Source organism: Pinus tabuliformis, chromosome 8 (assembly GCF_031772625.1).
Source record: "Pinus tabuliformis cultivar Carrire ecotype Pingquan chromosome 8, CPIR1, whole genome shotgun sequence".
NCBI classification, from domain to species: domain Eukaryota; kingdom Viridiplantae; phylum Streptophyta; class Pinopsida; order Pinales; family Pinaceae; genus Pinus; species Pinus tabuliformis.
The window spans coordinates 1,112,774,452-1,112,781,458 of NC_142294.1; positions in this window are offsets into that span (position 1 = coordinate 1,112,774,452).

Sequence of the window (7,007 nt, forward strand, 5' to 3'; positions counted from 1 at the left end):
AAGGATTTTGCCATGTTTGTAAGGGATTTTGTCGCGACCCGAGATCCTTGATATCAAATCAAACCCGCCTGATTAACTTGGTATGTTGTTCAGAACTTCTTGGGGTTTGAGGGATTTGTCGCCATGCTTATTTAAAGGACCTTTTTGTGTCGGAAGAGGGCATTGGCCGATGGTTCAGAACATGGTATGCAACGGCAGACACTGACCTGGCAGCAGGGGTTGAAACCTCGCCTTTGAGTAGCATGGAGGTTTCGAGAAGTTGCAGAAGGCCCGATTATCCAAATTGCGTGTTTGGATAGGTGTTTTTGCACGATTTTTCACCAGGAAGTCAGTGGTGTTGTATGTTTCTAGAGTTAGGCTCTCCATGTGCCATTTATCTTCCAGACTAGAGGTATAAGGATGTTTATGTAAAAATGTGCTTGTACTTCTCTCTTTCCATGCCATTTAATGAATGAAGGCCTCCTCACTATTGAGCAGGGCCCAAAGATGTAGTCCAAATTGGACAAACTTCGTAATCAAATCCCTTTGTCTCGATCTCATGGATGATTATGTCTCTTTTATATTCATTTTATATGCTTATGTTCCATGGTTTTTAAGTGCTCTGTTTCATGTAATTTTGATGCATCTATAAGCAAAAAATTTCTAGATCACAACCTGTTGTGCTGTACAACAACCCCCCATTTCATAAAAATTTTATTTTCAAAACTATAATATGAAATGGGTCCCTTTTAGACTTAATTGGTATCAACTTATCATTCCTCAAAAGGTCCGAAAAGAAATAAAACATTATAAACCTTTTTGATAAAGCACATAATCGGTCTTATAATAAAAAATGAATAATCATTTATTATTGCGATAAAACGATCGCAAGATCGCATATCGCAATAATAAAGGATGCATGACAAAAGACCCATTGGTTTTCCCCGATGCGACAATGCACGAATAACTATCGGATATCAGGAAGACAAGCGATCATAACAAAAGGCCCATCTCTTTGCTCCAATGCGATATCGCTATTGGCGATCGGGGAATGTAGCATGCATGCATCTAAAAGCCCTCGTTTAAAAAAAAACTCCCAATGCGAATTAGCGATATCACTATCGACGATCAAGGATTCCGAAAGGACACCAATATAACAACTTAAGCATTCCCCCGACCGCCGATTGCAATAAACCTAGGCGCAGTTTTCAAAAAGGATTGATAAGACCGGGATATATTATGGTTAATTAGTATTAAAGGCCTTTCTCTTCCCGATAGTGATTCACTTACGCCCAACCGCCAAAACATCAAAGCCACACTTAAATGAATTATTCAGCCAATAAACGATATGATGAGCATTTAAAGGATTGACAGGTTTAAACGGCCATTTAATGGAACAGTAAGGCCAAAATCTCTTCAGAGATTGTATCCGCAGCCACCTTAAGTTAATCCTCCATTATTCATTGATTAATATACCTCATTCATATTTGGTTTGCGCCACCTATTCTCCGCATTACGTTCATTTTATCTCCTGTGCAGAGCTCCTCCGAAGCAGCAAATTCAGGCCAAATGGGGAAGAAGTCTAAGAAATCTGGAACAGCTTCAGCTTCCGCAGTAACAGGACAACACATTGCCGATCCGGGACCAAGCAAAAAGGGATTGATCTCGGACACCACATGTCTAGGTCTCGGTAAAACTACTTGGTTGAGCATCTATAATCTGATTGAGGCCGAAGAGCCTCAGGTAACAACAGTGCAAGCCACAACAGACCCGACCTGGAAGTCTGATGCAACTCTAAAGGATTTGGCCGACTCTTACCTGCATCGGATAGCAGCTCGAGAGCAAATTCTTCCATATGCAGATGTGGTAAGATGGGAAATTGAGGAAATCCCAATTACAAACAGAACATTTTGCACCATCGACGGGAGAGTGTTCGGCTCGTTTCAACCCGATGAGTTGAGGCAAATGTACCATTTTCCCACACCGGAGAAGAAGTACAACAAAGCATTTCTGGAGAAATTCAGAGATGAAAAGGACATTGAATTAGAACCTATACGCGATTGGAGACAAAACCCAGCGAAACACAAGCATGACTCTTCGGGTAAGTACTTTGTCGATTCCTTGTGTTCTCCTTATTGTTATGCCAGAGTAATGATGTGTAAGATTTGGGGGTTGCATGATTCCTCAAAATTTCACTATAGAGATGGTACCTTTAATGGAAGCAGCATGCAATAGAGAAATAATGGATTGGGTGAATATATTGTCTGATAAGTTAGCAACAGCTGTTCTTGAATTCAGAAACAAATCTCGCGTTATTGAAAGGTTCATTCCTCCATTTTACTATAGTGCCTAAATCTTAGATACTCTCTGTTTTAATTCCGAATTTCCTGTGCTGGGGTGGAGATGGACTCCACAGGACCCCATGCCCATTCTTATCTACCACCAAAAGTTGTGGAAAGCCCACTATAAACACCACCTATATCAAGTTTGCAATGGATTTATGTTACCCATTCACTATGCCATTTTTGACAAACCTGCTCCTAAAATTTCCTCACAAGCAGAGATTGACTTGACAGCCACAGGAAGATGGTTCGAAGAAGAAAAATTCACATATGTAAGAGTTTTCGGCAGCCATTCCAGGCCTCATGTCCTCCCCTTGTATACACCCAACAAACTATTGGCTCGAGAGATAGCATATCAGCTTACATCCAAAGGAGTTACACAGACTCTAAGGAATAAAAAGAAGCAGGTTTGGCCTCCTTTTCCTCTAAGGTGTGGTGTTTACGCTCTGCATGACTACAAACATGCAAAGAAAGAAGCAGAAAAGATTAATACACTGAATCTCGCCACTCTTCCTAACAGGCGATTTGATCCAAACAAAGTCGCCTATAATGCACTTGAACAGGCAAAACTCACTAAATTTGAACATAAAGATGATGAGTTTGATGACCTGTTCTCCTTGGCCGAGTCATTATTTCAGGTTCAAACGCTAGCCAGAATGAGATATCACGACGACGGGTTAGTCGAATTTAACAGACTTAGAGAGCAGAGGTTGCAAACTTTGCCTCTAGATTTGTTAGCAACGGCCCTGATGACACAGTCAAGCGAGCCTGAACAGCGACTTACCAATGAACCTCCCGCTACATCAAAAATTGCTAGAGAAATCCAAACAAAAGAACAAGAGGAAGTGCAGAGGAAAGAGCAGGAGCAGAGCAGCACGGACGTGAATGTTGATGCCCAGATTGACTCGAAGTTGCTCCAGGAATGGCAGCAATTCGATTCAATCATAAGCAATCTCGAAAGCTCAAAGGAATCTGATACATCCAAAGCAGCTGATACACAGGATACAGCATCAAAAGAGGTTCCAAGTGGAACCAGCAGCCTACCCCCTACTACAGACATAGAAATAATTCCCAAAGATCCTTTGGATCAGATCATTTTGCAAGTGGAGGATATACCTCCATTAGATGTCTTTTACAGCCCAAAGCACAGGGCTGTAGTAAAGCGACAGCGGAAAAGGAGAAGGATTGATCAACCTTCCCTATTCCCTGAACAAACAGTGACAGCCAACGTGGTTTGGAAAGAGGAGTTTGATCCTTCTGATGACCTAACAAAATTGTCCCAATATGCTGGAGCCTATTCGGCGGCCACCATGGACAAGGCATCAGAAGTGAGTAATCTGTTAAGAGAAAAGGACCAAGCAATCACTTCTCTACAAGCAAAGCTATCGGAGGCACAGCAGAAAGCAGAACAACTCGAACAACAATTGTCCACGCAGCAACAAATAAATAATCAATTGAATAAGCAGTTACAGGAAGAGAAACAAATGATTGATTCAAGTGCAATTCAAAAGCAGAAAGAGCTGTCAGAAGCATTGACAAAATTGAAAGCAGTGAATGAACAGATGGTGAAGACGAAAGATGAGCAAATTGCTCAATTATCAAGTCAAATAGAGAAGTCCAAGAATCTTCCGCAGCCTGCTGAGTTCAGAGCAGAAGCACTACAGATTAACAAGGCATTGGTAACACAAATAAGACTATTATGTCAGAAAATTGCTCAAGCGGAACCCCTATGTGACATAACAACATCAATAATCGATAAATCAGTCGATGCTAGAACAGACTTAGAGCAGGCCGATGAGACCTTGACAAATTTTCTTGATTGGCATGACACTGATGAGGGATAGGCAGCTAATTTACCAAAAATCTTAGAATCCCATAAAGAAATCCTATTTATGGAATGGCAGTCCTAGTTAATGAAGGCAGAGAGAACAGTTTCTAGATGCAAATTAACCACAAGTAAGTTGGTTGAATTAATTAATGATACTCTCTATTTATCTAATATGATCTTTCAATGTACACCAGGTAAATTACTATCGACTAAAACATTGGAGCAGTCATGTTATCAAGAGCTGGAAAAGAATGGGAGGTTGATCGCAGGTATTAACAGTTTAACTTGGGACACCTATTGGTTGTTCCTAGTAAAACCATACAGCCAGAGAGCCACCCTCAAGTGCCTAACAAATGTAATCGGGTGTATCATTCCCGCTATACAAGATGCCACCTATGTTGCTCAACTCAATTCTCGTCTCAGCCGCCCTCAAGAAGTGGAACCAATGCTATCAATATGCCAACTTAGGTCGAAAGGCAAACAGCCGGAGTGATGAATCATGTTGCCGACTACCAGATTGCTATGAGGAAGATACTGCAGATCAAGTTGTACCAATTAAGTAGCATTTTAATTTTATAGTTAGTTTTCAAGTATTTATAGACCCTTTCAATGCATTGGAAAGGGTCGTAAGTTTTTTGTATATGAATTAAACCTGAAGTTGCACTATTGTACTTCAAGTATATTTTTTATAAAGACTGGGCCAATTATTCCAATTTTGATAACGAAGCTTTTATGTGGATGTGCACTATTGCCTTTATTTAAAAGTATTTCTGAGTCGGAAGAAGGAATTCAAATAGCGATTGATGTTGGGAATGATTTGCAGCTCATATGGTACTACTATCTATGTCTGAGTTCATTCTTTTTATGTGAATTGTTATTTGATCACTCTTGCTATTATCGGATATATGCATGTGTTTTTAACAACATTCTTTATACTTTCCACTACTGGATGTTTACAGCATGCTTTTCTTTTAATCATACATGTATCAGTAATATAAAAGGATAAGTGTAACAATGTTTTATTAATTACTTTGTTCAACTATTTGAACAAAGCAATTATTATGTGAATGAATGTCTATGTTTATTGAGTAGAGTCATCTATATGCCTATCGATGAACAGAGATCATCAAGCGTTGCACTTAAAAGAATAGAAGCTTCCCGGGATAGAATAGTCATTTGTATTTTCGCTTTTAGATTAAGTCATCCACTCATTATCATTTATTAGAAAACCAATCACTCATCCATCCCCTTTTTATTCATTATTGGGAAACTGGTCCCATTATATCCAGTCGGAGCCACCATCCCAAACGGAAAAGGAGTTGTATTAAGGTCTGGACCGGGTGGTTATCCCCCGATGTTGGTGCAACGATTTTCGGGGCATCAACATTTTTGGCGCTAGAAGGAGGGCCTGAACTATGAATGGCGAGAAAATCCAAATCTACAGACCATTCTGAGAGTAAATCTCCCTCCACATCACCTCGTACTTCCCAATTGCATGTTGGTTCTCCAGTATCCAAGCGAGAAGAAGAGGAATCAACTACCATTGCTCAAACCCACAATAATCCAAAATGATTAAGTCCTGAGTCCCCTGAAGTTCAGTTGCTTATCCATAAACTTCAAGGCTTCTCGATATCACCACAGAAATCTGAGGTATCTCAAAGAAGTGAGACTTCGCAATTCAATCTACCTCATCCTCTCACTAGACTTCAGAGAGGAAAGCTCGGTATTGAACCTACTGAGCTGCCCTTACCTAAAAGGAAAAGGGCAAATAAGAACACTGAAGGATCTAACAGTGAAGCATTTTCATCCACATCCTCCATCTCATCTTCCCCAGTGCGAAGTCAACCATCCACTCCCTCATTACATATTGTCGTTCATCAAGGATTAGAAACTTCAACATCCCAACCGGCTCAATCCTCAATATCAATTCCTTCCCAAACATCTAGAATTTCATCAGCAATCTCATCCACTACTGGTGTTTCAATGGCAAATCCATGGAATAGACTTGGTGCGGTCAATATGCTTGCACCATTACATGCATTGCTTGATGCTCCTGAAAAATGGCTACCCAAGTTTAACCTAGATTGATGGAATACAGGCTGAGGAACATATTAATAACTTCATGTTATCAGTTAATTTGGAAGGAGTAACAGAGGAAGATGTTGTCGTTAGGCTTTTCCCTTATACTTTGCAAGGATCAACGGGATCTTGGTATTTTTCCCTGCCCTCTGAATCCATTACCAGTTGGAACACTTGCCAAAAACAGTTTCTTACTAAGTATGGTGATGATAGATCTTTAGCCACATTAATTAATGATCTCTCCAATCATAGGATAGAGCATAGGGAACCGATTAAAGAATTTAATGCGTGATTCAACAAACTCTTGAATAAAATCCCAACGGCCTCCAAACCAAGTGAGCAAATCAGAAGCGAATGGTATATAACTGCCCTACCTGCTAATATAGCTATCTTCGTAGACAGGGCCGGAAAACCAACTTTAGCTGAAAACATGAAAGAAGCACTTGCTGTGGAGAAACATATTAATGCTCTAGAAATGAAAGCTACTCTTGAGGATAGAAAATCCAAAAAAGTTTCTTTTAAAGATGATTCAAAGAAGAAAACCCCTAAAGATCCATATGATATGGAGGGTCTGCAAAAGGTCCTCAAGACTTTTTCAAATGAAATGGTTGAAATCAAAAAACAAGTAGCGGAAACCTCAACAAAAAGGCCCTTTAGAAATTTCAAGAAAACTGAATCAAAACCACCAAATGTTATATCTAATGCAGATTCAGATCTTGAAGAAGAAGAAGAAGAGGAAACAATTTCACCAACTGATGAAGAAGAGGAAGTTGTTGAAT